General features: G+C 43.7%; 1 protein-coding gene across 2 annotated transcripts in view; it reads right to left on the minus strand.

Moving 5' to 3' along the window:
• RBM6 (RNA binding motif protein 6) overlaps nucleotides 1-26,662 on the minus strand; it is a 101,971-nt gene that overhangs the window by 21,497 nt on the left and 53,812 nt on the right. The window lies entirely within an intron of this gene.

Raw genomic sequence — 26,662 nt, forward strand, 5'->3', positions numbered from 1 at the left:
ACAAAGGAAAAAACATCATGAAGTCAAGAGGAGCCAGGTACCTGTTTTTCCTTTGTGTCCTTCCTCAGGCCCTAGCTTTTCTTGAAGGAAATGTCCAAGCACATGGGCATGGCTGGTCTGGTTGATAGCATAACGCTACCACATGGAACAGCCAAGAGTGGGACTGAGTCTGAGGGCTCAGGCAACACGGGCAGTGGGCAGACAGGAGCTGAGAGTACTGCTGAGCGGGTCTATGCCTGTCAAGTGACAGGTATACCTCTAGCTCTTTCTTTAAGTGCCTTGGAAAGAAACAGCACTTGTGACACACACTGGAAACCAATAGGATCAACAAGCTCTTTCACTGCAGCTGAGCATATGGATTTTAGAGGACAAAATGAAGGTGAAAATCCCCAGCTATCTATTTGCATCTTCCTATGAAAATTGTAAATAAGGATTCTCAGTGGCAGATTCAGATGGAGCCCATGCTTGGATACCCAGGATATTAGAGTTACCCATAAACCTGTAGTCCAGATTTTATATAGAGTTTGACTTTAGAATGGCAGGAGGCAAATTCCCTTTTTCTTTTGACACTGAATGGGCCAGGCTGTCTAATCCATACCACATGGATAATGGACAACCTGTTTCCAATGTTCACAGGAACATGGAGAGAATTCTCCCATTCCCAGGTGTTTGCTGGGAACAAACATCAAAGAATGGAAATTTTCATTTTGAAAAAAGACTATGCTTTGCTGGGAATTTTTTTTCCAAATGACAACAACCAACTATCTCTAATGCACACACGGACAGCCAGAGTACTAGAGAGTCAGTTATACTTCTACACTCCTTTCCAAATTAGCCTTCTGGAAAAGTGAAACATGCTTTCACAACTCTCATTCAATGCTCCTGACCAGGTGCTCCATCTAATTACTGGATAACTGAACACACAAACAGTAATAAAGAAAATAACCTGTTGTCTTAGAGCACACTGATAGCCAAGAGACACAACAATCACCACAAATTTAAGTCATATAATATCTCACATATCACTGGAAGGCCTCATCAGATCAAGCTCTCTCTGGCAGTAGCATGAGCAGGCTGCAGGATAAAATTTTGAGCAGAGAACTGGATCCATGTCTCCCAACTCCCAGACCAACACTGTAGCTAACTAGACAATCCCTCAGTCGATGCAGACAGCACTCTGGCAACTGGGTGCTTGCTCTGCACTGTTTGTGAAACATTTAGTATATCAGAATCTTCTCTAGAGGGTCTGATTTAGGAGACTACTTACTAGGGACCTCTTGGAACACATTCCTAGAGTTCCTTTGTCTGGTTAATGTTTAAAACATATACATTTGTTTGCTGTAGATATTGTGGTGGACAAGCTCATAAATAACTAGTTTGCAAGATCCCTTCATAGCTAGGAAGGAAGGATTTAAAAGAATGGCTTGGAAACTACATGCATGACCAGCAATTCAGCCCTGGGTAACTAGACAACAGTAACAGCATCCACCCAGCATCACTTACCAAGACAGTATTGTCATCATCTCTTTTCTGTTTCCCTTGTAACCTACCATTAGGAACCCAATGCTGTCCTTTTCCTGCTGCAGTCATCTCCTGCTGCCATCCACTTGCCCTCCGGAGCAGTTTCAAACCCTGTATCTCACCAGACGGACTAAATGATTTTGAGGTAGTCTTATGGAAAACTGTAGCACTCAGTAACAATTTTCTTGCATGCCTGGATTTCAGTGCTTTGAACAGCAAACCAAAGAGTCTCTACAACAGGGGTCAGCAACATTTTTGGGCAGCGTGCCAAAAACACCTGCAACCTCTCCTTGGAAGATGTTGGTGTGCCGGGGCAGATGGTGGGGAAGCCACAAGGGGCCTGATCCTTGCTGGGGCAATGCAGCCCCAGCCCCTTCCCTGCCATCTGTCCCAAGGTGCGAGAGCAGCCACCACCTGCAGTGAGCTGGGCTGGGGTTTTGCAGACCCTGGTACAGCTGCTTGCAGCCTCCCTCTTGCCTACTGTGAGCAGCCTGGGCTCTGGGATAGGCAGCAGGGGCCTACTCAGAGCCCAGCCCAGGTCGGCTGTGGCAAACAACCGGGAGGCTGCACCACTGTCTGCAGGTGTACACATGCCCCAGGGCGGACAGCAGGAAAAAAGGGGTTGGGGCTACACTGCCCAGGCTCTAGGCAGGCCCCTGCTTCCTACCATGGATCCTAGGCTGCTCACAGCAGGCAGTGGGGAAGCTGCAAGCAACTGCACTGGGGTCCACAGGGTCCCAGTCCAGCTTCTTTCAGCTAGTGGGTGCATACGTGCCTCTGGGCAGACAGTGGGGAAGCCAAAGGGGCCAAATCCTTCTCGTGGCAGGACAGCCCCGATCCCTTCCCCACTGTCTGCCCCAAGGTGCACATACCAAGCAATAAGCCTTTGTGTGCCATGCTGTGGCATCTGCGCCGGGGGGTTGCCGACCCCTAATCTATAGGGTTCATGTATGACACTGCATTTGGGCACAAGAGAAAACATAACCTTGAGACAGATCTTAAAGCAGGCATCCCCTTGACTCAGGGGAGAAGACTGCATCTGTTGGAAAACACCATGTACTGTTATTCCAGCACCTGTCTGAGGAGTGATGAAAGCAGGAACACTGTTGATAAGCATCAAGAAATATCTCTAGAGCAGAGACAGGCAGATTCCCTGGGGATACCATGCAACGGCCCACAGCCCAAACCCTTCTGGTCAATTCAGAAAAAGAAATAAAGTGCATGTCAATACCATAGTCAAGACATCCAAAGCACAGGTACCTAGCCAGCTCCTTCTTTGGGGCTCAGAATCTACCTGTCCTTGCAAAGCGTCCTGAAAAAGATGGAGCAATGGAATGTTGTTGAACAAGGAGGATTAGGTTTGAAAGCGTATACCCTGTGAAGGACAGCCATGTCCCACAGCAGGACAAAGGTAACCAGAAGTCATATGCAACCTCACCCTACTTCATCATATCCTTTAGAATCACAGAAAATTAGGGTTAGAAGGGACCTCAGGAGGTCATCTAGTCTAACCCCTGCTCAAAGCAGGACCAGCCCCAACTAGATCATCCCAGCCAAGGCTTGGTCTAGCCAGGTCTTAAAAACCTCCAAGGATGGAGATTCTACAACCTTTCTGGGTAAACTGCTCCGCTGCTTTACTATCCTCCTCATGAGAAAATTCTTAATATCTAACCTAAACTTCCCTTGCTGAAACTTGAGACCATTTTCTACTTCTTCTGTTATCTGCCCCCACTAAGAACAGTTTAGCTCATCCTCTTTGGAACCACCATTCAGGTAGTTGAAGGCTGCTATTAAATCTCCCCCCTCAGCCTTCTTTTCTCCAGACTACATAAGCCCAGTTCCCTCAGTCGCTCCTTGTAAGTCCCCCCCCACCAATTTTCGTTGCTCTCCACAGGTTGTCTAACTTGTCTACATCCTTTCTGTAGCTGGTGGGGAGGCGGAGGCAGGGACAAAATTGGACACAGTACTCCAGATGTGGCCTCCCCAGTCCCAAAGAGAGGGGAATAATCACTTCCCCTCGATCTGCTGGCAACCCTTCTAATAATGCAGCCCAGTATGCTGTTAGCCTGCTTTGCAACAAGGGCACACTGTTGGCTCATATTCAGCTTATTGTCCACTATAACATCCACATCCATTACTGCAGAGCTGCTACTTAGCCAGCTATTTGTTCCATCCTAAGCACAGGACTTTGCACTTGTCCTTATTGAACCTCATGAAATTTCTTTTGATCCAGTCTTCCAATTTGTCTAGGTCTCTCTGACTCCCAGCCCTACCTTCCAGCATATCTACTACTACTCCCCACCCTACCCCCACCCCCACACATGCACACTTTGGTGTCATCTGAAAACTTGCTGAGGGTGCTCTCCATTCCATCTTCCAGAGTGTTAATGAAGATATTGGACAAAACTGGCTCCAGGACTAAGCCTTGGGACACTCCACTGTTAGGGTAGCTTATCATATTTAGCTTTAGCTGCACCTGCTTGAGTGGTAAATTATAGTATTATTTGAACTTTCTTTTATATTCAGCCTTATTTAACCATTGCTTAAGTCTGCGTATAGCCTTATTATCTGAACTTTTCTTCTGCGTTCTGAGTTTGCCTCAAGCTCACTTTCCCATTGTTTCTTTCTTTTCTTATCACTGTGAGAAGAGTATTTTCTTCTAACATTATCAACATAGGCATGTAAAACGTAAGCCTTGTTACTAGCTCAAATTAACTGAACTTGGTATTAACTGACTGAATCAGAGGGATGACATGATTGGATACGTTAATGAAGGGTGATAAGAGGGGACCAACTGGACAATGCCCAATTGCAGAGCCCTTGGAATTACCAGTTTTGATGGACAGACCAAATTAGGAGCTCAGGGCCATGTCCAAATAAAGATACTGGTAAAAGACCAAATTAAGATGTGTGCATGTGATGAGTTTGTTGAAACAAAGGAATATATTTACAGGATAAGAACACGAACCGTATGATGACCACAGGGAAACCAATCAACGATACCCAGAAATGAAGTCGTCATAGGAGTGAAAGTAAGAAAGCTGAGTGTGTGTCGTCGTCCAATAACACGTGGACTGAAAAACAACCATTACTCATAGCTGACCACCCTCTACTTTCAGGAATCAATTGGCCGTCTATTCTGTGAAACAGAGTAACATCTGGGATTGGGTGAGACCACTGAACTATTTTTCTCGCTCTCTGTATGTAGAAACTATTAATGCATTTAATGTGTTAATAAAGTTAGATTTTAGTTGAATGATGTGAAGCATATTCTGCATTAAACTACAAGTTAATTATGCTTTGGGGATCGTTTAGCGCCATGGGGGTGTAACACCACTTGAGACTGGCTGCCAAAAGGACATCAAGCCATTGACTACTACCCTCTGAGCCCAACAATCCAGCTAGTTTTCTACCCACCACTCATCCAACCTGTACTTCATTTAGTACTGTCCAAAAGGAATCACCAACCTAGTTGTCTGGAATCATGCCAGTTGGCAGACACAGGCTTCAATGGCAGTCAGGGTACACAGGAAAAGTACTAAAAGAACTTTTTGGGCTTCTCCAATGGCTCCTTGTACTTAGGGCTTTAACCTAGTTAAACTCTTAATGATGTTAGCCTGCAGGGAACCCTGTCAGCTGGTGGAGCTCCCAGCTGCAGGGGTGCACCAAGTGTGAAATCTCCAAGTCCTAGGGATTGCAGCAGCCATGGTCCCTATGGCTTGGGGATTGTGCGAAACCTCCAGACCCTGGGGATTGTGGCTGTTGTAATCCCTAGGGCTCTCAGGTGCAGGAAACCCCCCCAGGGCTGAAGAATTGCTGCTCCTGCAATCTCCTTGCCTTGGGGGTGCGTGAAACCCTTGGGGCTAGGTGGGGAGAAATGGGGGTGGTGGTGGAAATCACTGCAGAGGTGATCCCCCAGCCCCAGAAGTGTGGGAAACCCTCAGGGCCAGAGAATCCCAGCCCTCGGGGTGCAGACAAGCCCCTGGGTCTGGAGGACTGCTGCGATATTCTGGCCCTGGGGGCTTCCTCAACTTTCAGGGTAGGGGGAAACTGCTGCAGCAGTGACCCTCTCCCCCCACCCTGGGAGTTTCACAGACCCCCAGAGCAGGGAAGATTGCTACAGTGGCAATCCTCCAAGAGTACAGACAGTACTGGAGTGCATGCAGCTCCCAGCTGCATGAGGGCTCCCCCTGCATTGGCCATAAGATACAATGTGATCCAATGCACGATCCCACAATCACACCTCCTGCCATGCTCATGTAGCATGGCAGGAGGCACGACTGTGTGAATCTTACACTAGATCCCATCGCACCTTTACCTGCACATAGAAGGGACCTAGATTTCCACAAACTGCCTATTGTCATGGCGTGAATTCACAGAAAGAGGCAAGCAGTCCAATAAATGAGGAGGTCCACACTTTGTTTGATGCCATGTCTTTAACATGTAAAAATTCACAGCTAATAACACCACATATATTCATGTAAACCCCTTCATAACAGTCCTGGGTGTTTTCCATGGTAAACAGAAGCTATATAAACATAAAACAATACATGCACTTGTTATTCTAGTTTTAAAGTATAGGTTGGATTGGCCTTTGAACAGAAAGAGGAAGCCAATTCCATAACTGTGGGGCACAAACATTTAAAAGTTTGAACACTCCTAAATTTCATTAATGGCAAAATATGAAAGTCCAAAGACTCTTTTTCTTGAAGGAATAATGAGGAACAAAAGGAAAAGAACTTTTCAGCTTGGTGCTTGTTAGAAACCTTGAGAGGAAGCAAAATGATTTTTGACAAGTTCAGGGTGAAATAAAAAAAATGCTAGGTCACCCAAAGGCCAATTCAGTATTATTTCCTAAAGTTTGTTTCCTACTGCTTTGTCTGATGTAGTTTTTAAACTTTCCCAGAGATCATCTTCCAGTTTGGAAGTTTACCCCCTACTTTTACTACATAAGAAACATTTAGTATTATTAGTCTTAATTTATTCAGTCTCTCTTAATTATGGACCTTAAATACTCTTCCTCCTCCTTGGTGTACCACCTTTGAAATATTTGCAGAAAGCTCCAGTCATACTTAGTTAAATCAAGTACACTACTATTTTTCACTTTTTCCTCATAAATCAGTCCTTCCAGCACACTTTGCATTTTTGCTGATCTCCTCTAAATATCCTGTTTTGTCTACATCAGTGATTCTCAACCAGGACATCCCAGATCCTTTGAAGATAAAGTCACAAGATGTGAAGATATAAGCAGATTAAGTGCAGGCTTAGGCTTGCATCTGGCTGATTCCCTACCCTCACTGCCCAGCCCCTCTGCAAAGAAGTAAATACTGTAATATATATTAGTTTTTGAAACTGGGTGTCATTCAATTCACAGAAGTTATGGAGCAGTGCCTTGAATCCAATAAGGCTGAGAACCACAGATCTACATCCTCCTGTTAATAAAGATACCCCAAAAATAGGTGCGAAGAGAGAATTTAAGACGTTGCTTTTCAATGTGCCTCGACTTTCCTAATGCTAGATCACGTAAATAGCAATCCAGTTTTCTGTTTATTCTTACCCTTAATAGGCATTAATGTTATAAAGTTTAAGGGATAAGCCACCTTTGGGCAGAATAAAAAAGAGGGCTGGCAAATAGGAACGGCAGAGCCACAGTCACAGCACCCCACATAAATCCCTTAAATACAGCATAAGTGCTGAAAGCAGACAAATATGACTGGGCACAGGCCTGGAAGCAAGTGGAGTTGAAGCTACCCAGAAATTAGACCTCAGCCTCAGCAAGGTCTATTCCCCATGGCAGCTAACGAAGTTGCAAAACTGTCAAGACTGACTGCCAGAAGCCATTAGATCAAGAAACATGGCGATTAGTGTCTCTCTCATGCTACAGAGAGGTGGTGGTGGTTGAGCATGAATGGATTCCCACGAGTACCCAAAGTTGATAACTGCAATGTCACCCTGTAATTGAAGCATACATTTCCAGTGGTGCCATTAGTAGGGAAACCTCTTGTGGATGTGAGGAATTTTGTATCAGTTTGATCCTTTGGCTATTACATACAAACCTTCTTGGAGAAGACAGGCCCCCCTTTGGTTTTGGGGGGAAATTCATCTGCCTGAAATGTGACAAAAAATACAATGGCCTCCAGTCAAGCCAACAGCCTGGGGCAAAAAGGCTCATGAATATTCAAAGTAAGAATAAATAGGCTGGGTGGCACCTGTAAACTCCAGGAATATGGTTAAACATCCATCCTATGGCACAGAGCTAAATGTTTGCAGGAACTAGGAAAACCTGGAAGATCCAGTTACCAGGTAAGAAACCAGGGTGCAGATGGCATGGCTCCACCCAAACTCTGCCATTAGCTCCTCAGTGGGGTTTAAAGGGATAGGCCACAAGGCCCACAGTCCAGCTTTTTTCCTCACTTCCCCCTTGGATGATGCAGGAAAGAACCTCCTCCCCCATGTAAGGTATAACTGATACAGGTTCTAACTGGACCAATCCTGGTGCTTACTACACGGGTCTGGAACTGTCCCAGTGAAATCCCTTTTTAGGAAGGGCCACCATGGCCACAACAATGCAAAAGGAACCATTTTGGTCCCTTCCAAAATGCTGCCAATCACAGGCTGTGGCAGCAAGTGCATCTGAACTTGCATTTCTTCCCATTCACATTTTTAACCTCCTTGGGTCCCTCTGTAGTATTCCTCTGCTTTCAGTAGTATTTTCCCAATTTAGTACGATCCAATGATTTCATCCAAGTGCCATCTGCCCCTCTTCAAATCACTGAAAAAAAATTAATGAAACAAATGCTGGTGTTGTGCACATCCCCAATAATGATTTCTCCTGCAACTTGGTATACATCTGTTTACTGTCATTAATCTTTGCCTTATGGTCCTCCAGTCAGGTTCTGATCCCTCTGCGTGTTCCTTTCTACTGCAGTAGGAATGCTGCTGGTTAATGCTCAGGCTTCTACCATCCTAATAGACAAGGAGTTCTCACAAATTTCAGAAGATTTAACCATGCTGCCTTCTACTTATTATTAAACTAATAAGGGATTCTGGATGGATTTTAGTTAAGACAGGAGGAAGGCCTCATAGTATGGAAAAGATTACGATCCAGGTCTGCAACAGTATTTACTTTTCTCTCTGTCTGTAATATTCACTCCATTATTTCAGTAGTGACTAAGGCTAAGCTTATCAGGCAGCAATTATGAAGTTCCCACTTTTCTAAGAGATTGGGAAAAAAGGACTTGGTATTGAACCTCTGCCACGACCCCATTTCTCAGAGACTTAAAAAAGCCACAAGTAGTTTGAGTCACTAATTTATTTAACATATATTAGTCAAATTCTTCTGATTCCATGCTCACATTATGTGCTCCTCTACTCAGTTTCCACCTTATTAAAATAATTAGCAATTTTCACAAACTTATCACCATTACTTACTAAACCAATACATCTCTCTTTTGCTCATTAAGGACACCTGTTAACAGAGCTCAAGATCTGAGTGACTTTAAAAGGCCTTGTCTCATTTATTAATAAACCTTCTCCCAGATAATTTCAAACCCCTTACTTCATTTAACAACGTATTTGCCAGTATTTTTGTTTGTTTGTTTAATGTCTTTATATTTTCCCTTCAGGCCTTCCTCCAATTATCTGCTTTCTATTGTCCTAAAACAGCTTCTAAAACTTTGAACACACCCTTTTTTCTGAATATTTATAATAGAGCCTTTATTATGGTTTCCACATGCTTCAGCTTTCTCCAATACAATACGAGTAATGTACTGAACTGAACACACTGTTGTCACATACTGCTTTACCACGGCCTCAGAATGTGGTCACAAAGTACATCCCATGAAACTACTAACACTGAATTTAGGTTGCTTGTGATCACTCTTACTAGTACTAGTGAAATTTCACTAGTGGCACAATACAAAATATATAATAAGAATAGAAACACATGATAATGATACTGAAATGTATCAATGACATTTGCCATGTCGCTAAAGTTTATTATGGATCTCTGACCAACTCACCAGCACCTGGCCCACCTTTGATCTGCCTTAAGACTTCTAACATCCCAAACTTCTGATTGACTTTGTCTTTACATTTTCGAATCAAGTTACCAAAGAAAAGTTTCCTTGCTTCTTCTTGATGAATAATGCATTTCCTTAAAAATCACTTGAGCCCAGGTCAGTTTATATGTGGCCTATACAAATAAATGCTTTAGGATCCAAAGTGATCCTAAAAAGCAAGAAGAGGGTGCTTTATACTAGTGGAAAGGGAAATTCTTGGCTTTCCAAAGGAGTCAACATTAACTTCTGGGTCCTGAAAAGTGCAGCGACAGCAGACCTGAATACCACATTACCGACGAGAACACTGCCAGGTTTTGCTGAAAGTGTTTTAAATATAAACACAGATCTGTCACAGATCTATAGGTTGGAATCCATATGTACAGTTGATTGGTCAAAAACCAACAAAAAAATTACAAGAAAAGCTTTAAAACTTTCTGCATCATGTGGTATAAAGGCAATATGCAATGACCTGAATTACTTAGGTGGAGACTCACCATTCCAAACTCTCACCAATATAAAACTTCTGTCTTTACAGTATACACTAACAAATAACATTTAGACCTCTGGATAAATATAAGCTTAATATGTACTATAAACTATATTTTTGTTGCTACAAGTCAAGTCAAAACAGAAAATAGTGCTGCAGCAGCCAAGGAAAATACTGAGATACCAAAAAGACTAGCACTAGTCTTGGCAACAAAAGAACAAACAGCTTTAAGATAGAAAACTCACAATGCAACACAACACCCAAGGTCTTGATAGTCAGACATGGTGAATGTTATTCACAAACCATTTCAGAGAAAAAAATCCATACAGATAACAAGTAAAATCAGACAAGAAAAACTTTTACTCTTACTGGAGACACTTTGCCACTGAAGCTAGTCATGACCACTGGAGTTTCAGGAGACTGATTTAAGTGTTACATGGTAATATAATCGGTACGATGAGGTAAATCAAAATAATGAATAATGGGTCACAGTTCTAGCATAAGTACTGAACACACACAAATCCAAGGACCCAGAAACAAACACACCAGAATAAAGAGGAAATGTGGGACCCAAGTTAACCTACAGATGTGTTCAGGTTGGAGACATATCTTTGTTGACCAGGAAACAAAAAATATAAAATGCAGATATTCTGTTTGACATGGCTATTAAATCAGCTATCTTATCTAGTAGGGCTGGAATGTGTTGTAGCCATGATGGTCCAGGAAAAGTCAAGAAGCAAGAGCTTTTTGTGATTTTTTTTTTTTGGGATCAGCTGTATAGATGGGAGAGCTGGACAAGTTTTCCAGGCATCAGGTGCCCATCCTCAAATGTTTAATCCAAGAAAAATAGCACCCAATGCCTAAAAGCTTGTCCAACAGCTTTCCAAACTATACAGTTGGTCTAAATACAAGATATCACAAAAAGCCTTGCCTCTGTCTTATTTAGTGTATTGCCTATAACATGCCCTCAGGAACAACAGGAACACATTTCTTCACCTAAAAGTAAACTTTCTTAACTCAATTTATCATGCATGATTTTGCGGAGTTGTGGGCACAATCCCAAGATTACAGTATGGAGGAGAGCCTAGTTTTCCCATGCTTCTGGACTTTGCTGGCTCTCATACAGGGCTGAGAAGGATTTTTTTTCCGTTTCTGTTGTTACAGGTGTCAAGGCCGGGGGGGTGCTTTCCTCAAACACTGGGTGGTGGCTACAGCTAAGGCTAGGGATTTTGAGGAGTGTCAATATTTCTGCTGGGACTAAAAAACCCAGCTCCGCTGCTCCGAATCAGATTGATCACCACTTTTGGAATCAGTAAGGTATGTTACCACATGGGCAAATCGGCATGGACTGTGAGGGTTTTTGCCTTCCTTTGTAGTGAGGATGGGAGGTCATGGTCTTTTTCCTTGGAGCTCCTGAGAGTATTTTAATACACTACTTTCTGTCTTTGCAGTGACAGGACACTGACAGTACCCTCAGCCACATGGTTGCCAACCTGTGGCAACCTGGAGCACTTTTAATGTTTTCAGACAATGTGCCTGGTAGCTGTGCAAGAAGGCTGTTTGTGTAGGTTTAAGTAGGAGTTACCATATCTCCAGTTCCAAAAGAGGACAGCTGTTGAGGGACACCTCACTCCTCACCCACAGCCCCCGGCACTACCAGTGCCCCTCACTCCCAACCTGCAGCCCCCCATGCATGTGGCTTTCCCTCACTCCCAATCCACAGTCCTTCACCCACCCAGGCAGCACTGGTTCCCCTCAGCCTCAACCCACAGCCCTGCAATCCCTGCTGCTGATCCTCACTCCTAACACACAGACCCCTGGTCCTGCCGATGCCCCTCATCCCAACCCACAGTCCCCTGTGTCCCCAGGCCATGCTGGTGCCTCTCACTCCCAACCCGCAGCCCTCTGCTCCCTCCAGCCCTGCTGGAGGGTCCCCCATCTGCCCCCATCCCAACTAGGCCAGAGCATGGCAGCTCCAATTTGCACAGGCGGCAGTGGAGCAAATCCACCCCCAGAGCAGGCGGGAGAGAAGAGAGGCTTGCCTGTGGTACCCACTGCCCTGGACTGGGCTCCAGTGCTGCACCAGGCAGCCTGGCAACATCCCCCCGGGCAGTGTCTCCCGGCTGGCCCGACCCTGAGAGCAAGGGCACGGGCCCTGGTGCCGCCAGCCTGGCCACAGAGCTCCCCACTGTCCTCAAAAGGCTCTCCCACCCCTTTCCCCCACTGGAGCAGCATGTTCCTGCCCCCCATGCTACCTGTCCTGCCACAGCCCCAGTACCCAGACAGCTTCCCCCAGTACTGGCAGCCATTTGCCCTACTTCACATACCCATCCCACCCTATACCCGATACACATACACCCTGGAAAGTCCTCAAGCTCTGCCCCTCCCCCCGTCCCCCCAGACTTACCTGCATCCAGCTGCTGGGGCTGCTCCCACTACCCTGCCAGGCTGCATGCTAGCCACATGTGTATGCACACACAGACTAACATACAGCCGCTGCCTCCAAGCAACACAGCGGAGCAAAATCCCAGACACTGGTTCAAATGTCAAAAAACTACCCGGACAGAGACTGGAGGGTCCAAAAAGAGGAATGTCTGGGAAAACCCAGACATTTGGTAACTCTAGGTTTAAGAACTGGTGAGACCAGGGGTTGGAACATATGGCCCATGGGCTGGATCTGGCTTGCCAGAGCTGTACCAGGCAGCCTGGCCGCTAGAGCTAGAAGCCCCTACTCTAGCACCAAGCAACAAGAAGCTGTGATGGAGCCAGGCTGCTGTGAGCTGCACCCAGGAGTGGGATGAAGCAGTTGAAATAAAAAGCAGTGGGAGCAGCAGCTGGGTCAGAACACCGGACCCAAAAAACAGCCAAGCTGTTTCAACTCATGGCTCCAAAAACTTGACAACCACTGAGTTCGATAAACACTTGTATGAGATGTTTAGGCAGGGATGAACTGCCATGAGTAGAGGCCTGGACTACACGGGGCTAAGTATAGCCAGTAAAAAAGCCCAAGGCTAAATCAATTCAATCTTCACAGGTTAATCTAAGCTGTGTAGATTGAACCAATAAGCAACGCACACTAAGGAGCACTAAAATATATAACTTTACATGGAACCATTAGAAACACCATTAGATAAGGGTGTCTAATAGTATTTCAAGCCATAGTTTTCAGGTACTTAAGCCTGCCAAAATGTAAACCTTAAATTAACCGAAATTCTTCATTCTTGTTATCTATTTCATGCTGAATTTATGGAGAAGCTCTAGCAAAACAGATGAACTATTTTCCAAGAATGTGGCAAGAGATATTTTTGCTAGTTGTGCATTTTCCCCATCCTCCTTCCCTCCCCACCTTTTTTTTTCTTTTGAGAAAAGTTCCAGTACTAGGAGTTTCTGGATTTTAGCCCTAGGATTTAAAATTAGGACTTAAATGGCCCTAATGATACAGATCTCCCTTTTGCAGATCTTCTAAAAACCTACCCACATTTAGCCAAGCATAAAGTACTGAATTTGAACATCCTCACCAAAACCTGCTAATGACTTGATGCTGAACTCTGAACGTTCTAGCTGTACTGATCATGATCCAGCTCACAGCATGACTCATACATAGGAAGCAGAGGCCTAGACCATGGTGTGCAAGAAATGGTAGTACCAACCACTGCTGCCCTGTTGGCCTGGGGGAAGGTGAGTTGGCCTGGAATTCTAATCTAAACTATTCCAATGACTGGTATTAATTTTGCTATCAAGCCCCTAATTTAGTAAGCTAGCAACTGTCATTCTTCCCATTTTATAGATCTCATTACAGATGCCACACAGAGTCGCTTCACGCAGGGTTATGTAGTAATACCCAAGTCCCTGATAGGGCGGAGTCAAGTTGTCAAAGATATCTCAATTTCCCCCTCCCGGATGGAAGAGATGGCTCTCTGCTGGATAGACTAGAGCAGGGCTGGACAATTATTTTGACTGTAGGGCCACTTAACAAGTTTTGGTGAGCTGTCGAGGGCTGTACATATAAAATCTTTCAGAAGATATTCTTTTAACAAATTATAGACAAAAAAACTAAAATCAAACATCTACTATAAAATGTTTACATTTTGAAAATTTTACAGTTTGAAAATTTATTTATTTCAAAAAAAATTTTGTCCTGATTTATGGGTTGGTTTTTTTTCAGTAGTGTATATAGAGGCAATTGCATGACAGCTCAAAATGAAGTCTTAGTCTTGTATATTGTGCAGATGGGGAGGTAGGGAATGGAGGTGAATTGGGGGCAGGGGGAGTGCTTGGATGCTAGGTCTTGGGAGCTGGCCAGGGCTGGGGAGAGGAAGGGAGTGAGGGGCACGTGCAGCAGAGCTTGCCCATGCAGTGTGGTGCCAGTGCAGGTGTGGTTTCCACCCTATCCAGCTTGTGGCTGCCCCTGTGGCATTTCACATGGGGCCAAGCCCATGCCACTTCTGCCTGGGGCAGCCTGCACCAGGCTCCCACCCACACCTACCCCACCCCTGCTGAGGGCACTGGCCTGGCCCCAGTCCCAACTAGTGCACACAGCTTCCCAGCAGAGCTGCAGTCACACATTTGGCTGCCTGCAGTTGGCTGCTCATCGCACCGGGCAGGCAGAGCAAGTGGAAGGCAGCCAGGAGTTGGAACTGGAGCTGGAGCCCTGAGCACTGGGGCTGCAGCCTCCCAACTGCAGCTTCCTCCCCACCTAGCTGAACATGTGGTGCTTGGCATGTGTCTCCATGACTGCCACTGCTTTTCCATGCTACCTGATGCCCGGAGTGGTGCAGCAGGTGCAGGAGGAGCTGCTGGAAGCAGGGGTGCTGAGCAGCACCTGGGCAGCTGCAACAGCAGTCCTGCCAGGGCAGTACCACTGGCAGGCATGGAGCACATGTAGGTGGCAGCACGGTGGGCTGCCCCGAGTGGGAGCAGGCATAGCTCAGCCCCATGCACAGCACTGCAAGCTGGATACAAATCAGTTGGCAGACCCGATCTGGCCTGTGGGCTATATTTTGCCCACCCCTGGACCCTGTGGCCCTAACACTTACTAAGGCTTCAGCAAAACCTTGACTCAACAAGGCCACAGCTTCTAGCAAGCCTTCCTCCCCCTTCACCTTAATTTAATGAGGTCTCAGCTTCAAACCTTCCTGGAAGGTGATAAATTTCAGGGTAAGATGGTACCAGGCCCAACTGGGCTGCAAAAAATATAATAAATAAGGAGTTTCAAGACCCTTACAGATCACATCTGGAAAATAAGTCCATGAAGACCGGAAAGTTTGAAGGAAGGTGCAACAACACAGGTACTAATTCATGAATGTACAGAACAAAAGTATTGGGTACATCTGCATAAACATCTGTGTGGTAATTGTCAATTGGTTTTCTTACAGAAGCACTAAGATCTAATTGGTTTCTATAGCTATTCAGTGTATAACAAAGGTACAGAAGATGTAATTGCTCTATTGCTTATAAAATATGAAATCCCTGTGTACTACCCCTCTGTCAGAGGGTCTAATTGTAGTACTAATTGCTGCACATAAGTACCAAGTGCAGCAAACCAAGGAAAAAGCTGAGCTACAAGGGTGAGGGGCAGCCAGATGCTTAGAACACTCTCCTAAATGCACCTGCCTGTCCCCCACCCTCCCCACCACACACACATCTCTGTAGGTGGTAGATGACATTGATAGTTGCTGCTGCTACTCCCCAGCAGGGGAGATGGCAGGCTGTCTTTGACAACTGCTGCTCCAGGATTGGGACTGGGACAGGGATCCAGAAAGGGAGCAGCAGCTGCGAAAATAGCCCTTCTCTCTCCCCTCTCCACCCCTGCCCCTATGGGCATTGGGGTGACAAATGGCTGTATGGTAGCATTGCAGAGAAAGATCTTGTGGATCTTGGTAGATCATAAACTCAAAATAAGTCTGCAATGCAGTGCAGCTGTAAAAAAGAAAAACATGGTTTTGGGCTGCATCAACAGAAGCGTTAGGTTTAACTTTAACTCATGTACAGCAGGGGTGTTTGGCCACAGAGCTGTGTCATATGGCCTATAGGGCTCACCAGGGGTCCATGGGGAGCCCTGTGTGCAAGATTAAGCACAAAGAACAGTGTAAAGTCCAATCCCAGCACACACGGCTGGGTGGGAGCAGCACAGGACCCTGGAGCCTCATCTTGGCATACAGGATAGCACAGGGCCTTGAGTCTGAACCCAGCACCAGGGACCAGATGAGGGTAGCATGAAGCCCCAGAGTCTGATCTCAACATATAAGATTAGGTGTGGGGCCTAATCCAGGTATACAGGGTTTGCTTTGGCCCATGGACTGGCTTTACAACATTGAACTGGCCCTTAGGGCCAAAAGGTTGAGCACCACTCATATAGAGTACTGTGGGCAGTTTGGAGTTATACAATTTTAAAAAGGGCATGGAGAAGTTAGAAAGTGTCCAGAAACGAGCAACAAAAAATGATAAAGAGCTTGGAAGGCAAGCCATACAAGGAGAGAAACAGGAATCTTCTGCTAGTAGAAAAGGGGAAACAGTAGCAGACTGTGTACAGTAGGATGCATAAGCAACAGCTTGAAATTCTGACAAAGTAGATTTAGATTGGAAACTTCATCATTAGAATAGTAAGGTGAGGAATAGACTGCCTAGGGAAGATATGTAAATCTCCTTCATTGGAGATTTTTGAGAAGTTGGATAAGCCTTAGTCAGAGATAAGCCAGGAGTAGCAATGCCTAGAGGGGGCTGGGAATAGCAACACTGGCATTGCATGGTGATTACAAAGTTCTGCAAGCTCTAGCCCAAAACACATGAAAACTGATCATGATCATCAACAGAATGAAGCGCTACAACTACTTTGGTTACAAAAGATTGAAGGAGCTGGGAAATATTTATGGATAAGATGACAGAAAGCAGAGTTCCTGCTCTCTAGTTAGGATGTGTAATGAATGGAATTGTTTGCAGCCCTGGGTTTGAAGTGCAGAGCAGAGGGTGCTCCCACCCCCTGCCCCCATGTTTCTTGGCTTTACTGGTTGCCACACAGGGCTAGGAAGGAATTTTTTTCCTTCCTGTTACTTTAAGTATGGGGGGGTAAGTGGAAGGGTTTCCACCTTCCTTGGAAGTGTTGGGTATTGTCTGCAGCCAAGGCTGGGGATTTTAACTGGGGTGCACCAATGCTCCTGATAGGAATAAAAAACACAGAGGTTCCTGACCACTGGGTCTTGCTCCTCTGCTCAGGGTCAAACTAAATACATTTGGAACGAGGGAGGAATTTTATCCCAGTCAGATCAGCATGAACTGTGGTGCAGATTTTTTTTTTTTGGGGGGGGGGGAGGCTTATGTTTTTTTTGCCTTCCTCTAAGACAGGGCATAGTCCTCTTCCTTGGATCTCTCAGGTGTGTTTTAACAAACTACTTGTCCTTGCAGCAGCAGGACACTGACAGTGCCCTCATCCCTCTGCTTTACCTGCAGCAGGTTAAGGGGTTCTTGAGACACTGCCTGGTAGCTGCATGAGGGTTGTTCACATGGGTTTAAGACCTGCACAGGATGGTTTAGATAAGGAGGATGTTGCCTTGATTAAGAGGCTAAACTAGATCATATATGTTTCCTTCCAGTCCTACTTTTCTAGGACTTAAGATTTCCTTTCCAATAATACTTATGTAGTTTTGAAAAATCTTATCCTTACTTTGTGCTTCAGCTGCCTCACTCTGAAAATAGGCTAACACTCCTCTAACCTACCTCACAGAGACATTTGGGAGTCTTTCTTAAGACCTTTGGCAATGCAATGAACTGGATATCATAACATTTATTGAGAAGCTATATTTGGACTGGGTTACTTCACAATCTTTTGTGCTTTCACTCTTTAGACTCACTCTGTACAAATCTCATGACTTTTTCAAACTGCTATTATGCTCCTTTCATTTTTTTTTCCTGGGTAAGTGTCATACTTCCTGCTGGCAGACCAAGACCTCCAGTTAGATGTTCTCTAAGACTACTGACAGACATTACATTTCTGCCAGGAAGACCATCTTTCTCCTAGCTCAAAAAGCTAGCATAAAAGCTTTTTTATTCATGGAAAAAGAACAGCCCTTGCATGAAAAAGCAATAGCAGTTACAACCAGGAATATTTTTGGAGAAAGAAGCTTTCCAGACTTACCTGTTACACCCGTACACTTTTCTTAGGGTCCTGAGAACACCCACTAGCCCGCAGTCTTCCATTCTCCCTTCCCCTGACAGAAGGGGGTGAGAGGGAGGGAGAGCATTGGCTCCCTGTGGCCCAACCAGCAGTGAACTGTCAGGGAGCTCTGCTGGGACCCGACTGCTCATGTCTGAACAATGCCCAGACTGTTCAAGTTGTTGGTGCCACTGCCCTAACCCATAGGTGGATCTATAGAGGGAGTGAGGATGGTGAAGTGTATCATTACATATAAAACGACGTATATTTCTCCAGTTAAAAATTAACTAGAAACTTTACTAATATGCTAGGGGCCTAGGGCTATATTATTCAAAAACAAATTAAATTAATTGGAATTAGTTAAAAACAATCTGCAGGACTGTGAAATAAGAACTTCATTACCAGGAGCAGCTACACAGCAGAACAAAGGAAAACCTGATTGGTGGAACATCGAGACCATTAAAAAGAAGAGAGGGTTGTTAATACCTGTGGAATGAAGAGTTTAGAAGGGATCAGTTAGATTACAATGAGCCATTAAGTCAACTGACTGCCTGGCTAGAAATGCTGATGCCAGTGTCAGGGAGTTGGTTTTAAACTTTGAATGGACCAGGAATCAAAGTGTGTGCGTGTGTCCAAGGGGGAGGAGGGGTGCAAGTGCATAGTTCTGGTATTTGGTTTCAAATATTCCGGTTTGAAACCAAAAATGAGGAGGGAGTAATTCCTACCCTGGAACCTTCCTGCTTCTCAAAAAGAGAGGTTCCAGGAGAGCCTAATACTTATATCATATGTTTCATGCATAGTATGAAAACTGCCATGATGGCTGATCTAAAATAGATAAGATGTCCATACAATTTTTATTGGACCTATCAGCAAATCTTGAAACAGAGTCAGTCATGAGATATTTAGTTCACCTGGTTTCTGGGTTTAGTTAGGGTTGGGCAGGACTGCTTGATAGGGATCCCCCTCATGTGTTTTTAGGCAAGACTCCCCCCTGTTTGTGATGGGTAACATTCCAGAAGCTCTAATATGAAAATGCTGGGGAAGGCAGAGACATGTTGGAGTTGTAGTACATACAGACTACAGGCTTATAATGCTTCTGCCTTCTTCCTCTCCAAAGTGCCCCCCATAGAAGAAAAACCAGTGAACTTACACTCAGTCCAGGCATGACAGAAGATCCTAAGAGGGTAGGGAGAAATACTGAAGAACTGAGTTATGTCGTCTACTTTTATTGATGATTATTCCCACTTTTAGTGTCAGAGATTCAAAGCCTTGGGAGGTCATAAGCTTGAAACCTCTCTTCCACTAACCCAGAATTTGCAAACATTGTTCTACAATGAGGACTCTGTCTTGTTAATTCATGTCTGTTACTATTAGGTTGCTCATGGCCACCTTTGAAATTTTAGTAACTTTGAAACTTAGTTAATAAATTATGTACTTAGTGTTATTTCAAGTGGAACAGGTACACAACAACTATACTTAGGAATCTCCCCTGTGCCATTTAACTTATGGGCATGATTAAAAGTGTAAGATGGTTAACATACATAAATGTGGGACTGGCTTGGCAAATGTCCGTCTCAGATATCAACTGCCTGCATGTCCCATCACAACAGCTATGACTGGTACAAAACTGTAATTCCTGAAGTCAGGTGGCAGAGCTTTCAACAGGAAACCACTGGCTCCAAAACACTTTTTTTTTTGTAAAGAAGAATTTAAAATTTGGTAAGGGTAAAGCACAAGCCATGCTTTTCAGCTAGCTTTCTGTTTTCATGGTCCATGGTTGGGAAAGCCCTTATTGTAGTAGGAGAAAGATCCTTCCTTCCCATTACCACCTTTTAGTCTCTTGGGTGTGATACCATTCCTGAAAGGAAGCAAAAGTATGACATTGTGGTTCTTGCATGGATGTGTACATGTTGCTGCATAAACATGGATACCACCATGCACAAAAAAATTCTCTCAAACTTTACTCTGCCTCTTGCAACAGAAGTCATGGCTGCTCAGAACCTCAATGGAGAGAAAAATCAGTATCTTTGCCCTAAAACCTTCCCACTTAAAGCAATACAAATTAAAGAACAAAGCTCTATACAAATCAAAGAACTGAAACAGAGATTTAAACAGAGATCCTACATACAACCAGGGAACATACCCATATTACTAAGTCACCCTACTAAAGTAATTGAACATTGTTATGTTAGCTACCTATAAATTTGGCAAAAGAAATGGCAGTAACAGCTGGAGCACAAAGTAAGAGTACTTCAATTTTAATTGAGATAAAAATGTGAAATCTCAAGATCTCTGACTCTTATTTATATAGCTCTTTGCCAGCACTTTTAAAATTTCAATTTAAGGATATTTGTGCAGATATCTGTACTTTATTCATACCCATAACCAAGCCCCCAGTAGCATCCTCACAAAAAGTAATGCTTTTACAGTTCTAGTTTCTTCAGTAAAACACTCATTCCCTGAGAAGAATTCTCAGAAAATCCATAAGTAAACTGGTTAACTAGCTGAAGAATTAAACTGATAAAATTGTATCTGTTGAGAAATTTAGCACATCGTCTTATTTTATTTCCCACTGATCTGGGAAAAATAGAATCTTTACATTTCCACACAGTTAAAATACACTGAAATATTGTCCATGCAATGCCTGCTTGGTTGATATCCTAATTCCAACTACCTTTTCATGGAGCATACGTGAATTCTGGCAAACTGCTTCGTGCAAGTGTATATGTCCCAGCAGCACAAAGTATGCTTTCACTGAACTTAAAGTTATTTGATGAGGTTTGCTCTAGTTTGCATCTCTGATGGGGAAGGTAAGCTTCTGCTAACTACAATCTAACATAATTCCTCTGCAATCTGTTTTGAGTAGAAGTATGGATCGCTTTGTTTTAAGCTCAATGAAGCTGACAACTTTACAAAGACTGTGCTCAAGGTTGAGGAAGAGATTTTCCTCAAATCTGCCAGCTGTCTATACACAAATATATCTGGTGCCCTTTTCCCTGAGATAAAGCTATGATGAGTACCAAAGCACTTGGTACTACGCAAAAAAGACAGGATAGAAACGCAAGCTTTCTATCCGAGATTCATAAGCTTTCATAAGCAGCAGCAGCTTACTTCATCAGATGTTGAGCTACGGAAAGACCAAAAAGTATGATAATATACTAGCAGCAGGATGCTTATACTAAGCAATAGGTTGGGTAACTGGATAAATGAAACAGGCATCTCACGGTTCAGCACTGTGAACTGATGTTATGGATCTAATGATGGAATTACTGCAGCCACAATCATCATCCCAAACTTAAAACCAAAGAAGACTGTGTTGACATGTCAAACGTCCAGAGTTGAAGAATCTCCTTTCTTCAGGGTGAAAAGAATAATGGAAATAAAAACCCTTGCCCCTGAATTCAAAGGGCATCTCTTCCATTGCTTTAAGTGGTTTTCAAACTATATTCTGCATAGGAAAAACCCTGGGATTCTATGATAGAGCATCAGAAATTCTGCAAGGAGACTGGAGGTAACGACAGAGTAGACCAGGAGGCAGTGTGCCACCACTGCTGGGCTGAGTGGTCTGGCTCCATGCGAGTCTTTAGGATAGGGGTAGGAGCTCCGAGGCAGAGGTGATATGAAAGGTTTCCAGGGCTGTAGGCTGTAGCAACTGCCAACTGCAGATGCTTCCTCAGCCTGACTAAGGGTTTTTAAACCTGAAAGCTTGTCAAGAAAATTTTTTCCAACTATTTAAGTTGGTCTAATAAAAGATAACAGATTCACACAAAGAACCGTGTCTGCGAAAGGTTTCCATAACTTTGAAAACCACTTCTTGACACTGTAGAACAGTCTTCTTTTCATTTTAATGAGAAGTATCTTATAAGAAGATCTCTTATGGAAAGGTCCCTGAAAGCAGGAATACAAATGGGAATAGGAGGGGACAAAAATTGAATAGCATCTCTTTTATTTACAATTACCATGATCCACAGATCTAAAGTGATGCAAGCACGTACGTGCTTCCTATCCTTAATGTCCTCACTTCCCCTCCCTCCAAGAACAAAAGGTGGTTGCCAACAGGGATGGAAGTAATGAAGAGAATCTGGAGACATTCAACCAGGCTCCTGACAAACCGGCAGCCTGGAAGACGCATTGTGCAGCACCAGAGAAAGAAGTAGAAGGTCATTGTCACTAGAACCTCTTTCTCTCTCAGTGGGTCCAAGGTCCTTTGACAAAGTAATACTAATGGGCGGAATACTACCTCAATTTTTCACTGTGCTTTCTTCCTGCTTGGGGCTGTAGCAGGGGCACAGAGAATATGGTCACACTCTAACCTTTTAAGGAACAGAAATTATATCTGTCTACAAATTAAGGGTTCATTGCCCTTAAAGTGAAGGTCCTCAATTTTTGTTTGGACATCCTTGGGAACCCCTGAAGACTGAAGCCAGAAGGACTGTCTCATGGTCAAGGTAGTCATAATGCATGGCACCAGACTGAATGCATCCAAAGCAGGCTTTAACAATGAGCATGTTGTTAGCTGTCTGTTATGTACGGTCTTTAGCTCTTTGCAATTATATTAAGATTATTTGGACAATTAGTGGGCAGCTAATCACAATTATCATATTGTGTTACCCAATTAACACATGTAGAGGCTGGCAGATGTGCAGGCTTTACAACCAGAGGGCATTTATACACATGTTCTGGGAGTTGGGTGCAAGGGGCACTTGGCTCTGAGAGCCACTCTAATCAAAGTGCCTGAAGCATCTCATGTATCATCAGCATCCCCACACTTCGAAATGGCAGTGTGGGTGCTTTAACTAAAGCTCATTCAAGGAATTTTAAAGCCATTTTTAAGTGCAAGGATGATGATACATGAGACTTGAGTCTGCAGGAGTGTGATAATTACCACACTCCAGCAGACTCTATTAATCAAGCCTGTTCCAACACGCTGTAATTACAGCGCATTGAAGCAGCCTCATTGCTCATGTATAAGCGCCTGAAGAGATCCAATCTTTTTAGGTCTTTCTCCAAAGTTACAGAGTTGGAAGGCTCCAGCTGCTACAACAAGGAATAGAAACAAAAATACACAAGTCCCTTGGAAGAAACGCGATACCTCCTTGTCAGCTTGCTAGGACATGGTTGGAAAGGATACTCAGTATAATCACAGTATCTGACAGGCTCCAACAGTCTGGAGAGTGGTTATATCCCACATCACCAAGGAAGGCGCGCTATTATGAAAACAGTTGAAATAGGGGGTGGGAGACAAAGAAATAGGGGGAAGAGGTTGTGGATTTTTTTTTTTTTTTTGGCAAAAAGCTCAAGCTTTTACAGTAGTTTCTTTGGATGTGGCCATCTATAAGCCCCAAAGAGAAACTGCGAGTAGACTTACCTGCTGCATGCACTACATGCGATGCTCACTGGTAAGATTTCATACTGATTTATTTTACCACTTTAAAACCGCCTTTATAAATATCATCTCATATAAAGGAAATAACCTTTAACACTGCAGCCCCCATATACTGCACAAACAGCTATGGCATGAGCACTGGGATATGACATTTCAGGCAGGCAGACAGGGGTAACAGGCTAATGTCCTTTAAAGTTTGTCAATACAAGATTCTGGATTGTTAGATGCATCCTCTGTCACAGAGAAATATTAAACTTGAAAATATGCAGAAACCCATGTCAATGAAGACTGAAGGGATCATTCAGAGCTTTGGCCTCATATCCCTTTATTAACATCATCCAATGATAAAAAAGGTCTGACAATTAGAAGACACCTGTTGGAGTAAAGTAACTACATTTTGAAGAGGAAGGTTGGTTGGTTTTAAATTCAAACAACTGCTATTTATATAAGTACCCAAAACATGCTATGGTCTTTGAAATGTGGTTCATAAAACAGACAATTCTGCTGCAATTAAATCCAGGGGTCACATTTTCTCTGTCTTAACCTATCACCAGAAGACAGAGATAGAATGAGAGTCCCACAACATACGAAGCTTTGACAGTGACGCAATTCCTATGTTCTCATCTACAGAGCACTCTCTCTTGCTGAAGCTCTCCTGTGGGAGAATCTAACAAGATAACAGCAAACAAGTCATGCAAATCCTTCTCACTCCACTGAGGCCATCAATACCCGTTGAAGAAAGTCATAGGACCAGGATCTTGGAAAGAAATTGGAGGAGAGTAGGAAACAGTAAAATGGGATTTGAGGGAGATGGTACAAGGAAATGAGAAAAGTGCCCTTTCCTACCCCCACCAAAAAACCAACCAAATTAGAGGAGAGGAAGTAATTGCACAACTAAACCAGGAGAAGCAAAGGAGTTTGGAACCAAGTGGACAAATCTGGCTGCTTTGCTCCCTCAGAGAACAGCACAAGCACATTCATCTCTTGAGTAGAAGAGTGTTCATCTCCTCTGGCAGACTGCAAGAGCAGCAATACTGTGGGTCCCCCCTACCATAGCTGTAGGAAGAATCAATACACTGAAGAGCTTTTGGAAAGGGAGATCCCAGACATCCACACTCCCAAAAAGAAATTCAGGGGACGAGAGAAAAATGGGGAGACTGGGGGAGATGACAGAAGAGGACAAGACCTAGAGAACTGCTGCAATTTAAAAAAAGGAAATCAGAAAGTTCCTCAGTTGTGCAAAATCTGTCACAGTCTGATGAATCCCCTTTGCAGAGCAAAAATGTCTCTAGTACACAGGAGCTGAGCCATTCCCTTTCTTCAAGACAAGTACATGCTGCATTTGTCAGAACATGAGCACAGGGTATGCAAGTACAGTTGTGTCAGACACCAGGAAATGGAACTTACCATTTAACTAGAAACAACACCGAGTGGCGATGGGTGTACAGTACTGCTACAGGCTTAAATCATGTCCATCTCCCACGGTTTAAAAACTCAAATGACTAGATGACCTAGTGGTAGCTTATATGGCAGAGCAAACAAGGTTGAACATGTGCCCTAGCAGTTCACGAGGTTGCAAATCAGTTCATGAAAAAGTCAAACAGCTCTGAATCAAAACAAACAAAAGACATCAGCCTTGTTGCTGCTCTATCTGAAAATCCACTTTTCCAGTTAATATGTATCCTAACAAAGGCATCTCACACATCCCCTTTGGACTACAAAAAAAATTACATATCAATGCCCATTTCCTGCATGTCTCGTAAATATGCTGACCAGCTTTATTGGAGAAAGGACATAGGGACAAGACTCCATCATCTCACAGCCCTCGAGAGAGCAATCTGCATCGGGAAACTCGAATGGACACTGCTAGAACTGTTTTATGAATTAAACCAGGACATGTAACTGGACAAAACTATCCCTTATAATATACCTATAAAAACCCAGGTGTTTAATATATTTCACAAGACAAATAGAATAAAGTCAATACAAAAAAAACCTACACAGCAATTCTTTAACCCACAAAACAACATCTGAGTACGACCTTCTTCTGCTCTCAATCTAAGATATGAATTGGGCGTCTAAATAGTATACATGGAACCATATTTATGATCATTATCCCCACCACACACCCAATAGAAGGTTACTCAGTAAATTGGGAAAGGGTCGATTTGCTGGACAAGTTGAGAGCAAAGTGATGGGAGCTTGAACCCCAAGAAAAACATTAATTTTAGAGCTATTACATCAACAGTGTTGTTTCCTATTATACATATGGGACATTTCTACAGGTTTTATGAACAAATGACAGGCCTCCACAAATCAACACTTTATGCCAATACTGGATAATGAAATCAGCGTTCAATGCTGAGTTCTACACTGAATATGAAAATCCCTCACATAGACCCCAATACTGTACAACAGGTATACTCCCAAACAAATATTAAAAATGCAGTTTAATTTCAAGACAGTTATGTTTTTTACACAATGTTTTTGGTGCCAAGTCAGGATTTGTTATTGCAGTTTGTTCTCAGGTTGGTAACTCCTAAGCCCTGCCCAAAGAAGGTGATGACAGAGAGAAGCATAGTCCCAGAATGTCATGGATTTTAAACAGGAGCAGCTGTGGATTAGCTCCTGCTGTACCATTAGGAGTTCCACCTCCCAATGCCCAAAGCAGCAATGCAGTACTATCAGACAAGATAAGAGAAAGAAGACAACAGTAGAAATGGTAGATCAATTCTTCATTCTGATATCACAGATACGGGGTCCGTTCATGTAAAACTAAGGTTCCAAAATAAAGTTTAAATTTCCCTCTACTGGATAGCAAGCAAAGGAAAGGAACATCATTGGGCTAATCATGTAAAAATATTTCCAGGTAGTGCTGCAGCATACAGCAGTAGCTCTTTGGTATATGCCTCTTGCATTCACAGTTGGAGCTCTGTGCAAAGCACTGAACAACCACTCTAGCATGAATCTAGCAGAACATAGGCAGTGCCATTGCTCAACTTCTCATCTACAAATTACACTCCCAGTAAGAGATCAGCAGGAAGAGGTCAGTCATTGGC

The sequence above is a fragment of the Crocodylus siamensis genome, chromosome 11 (genome assembly GCF_052110815.1).
Source record: "Crocodylus siamensis isolate JL-2025a chromosome 11, ASM5211081v1, whole genome shotgun sequence".
NCBI lineage: Eukaryota > Metazoa > Chordata > Crocodylia > Crocodylidae > Crocodylus > Crocodylus siamensis.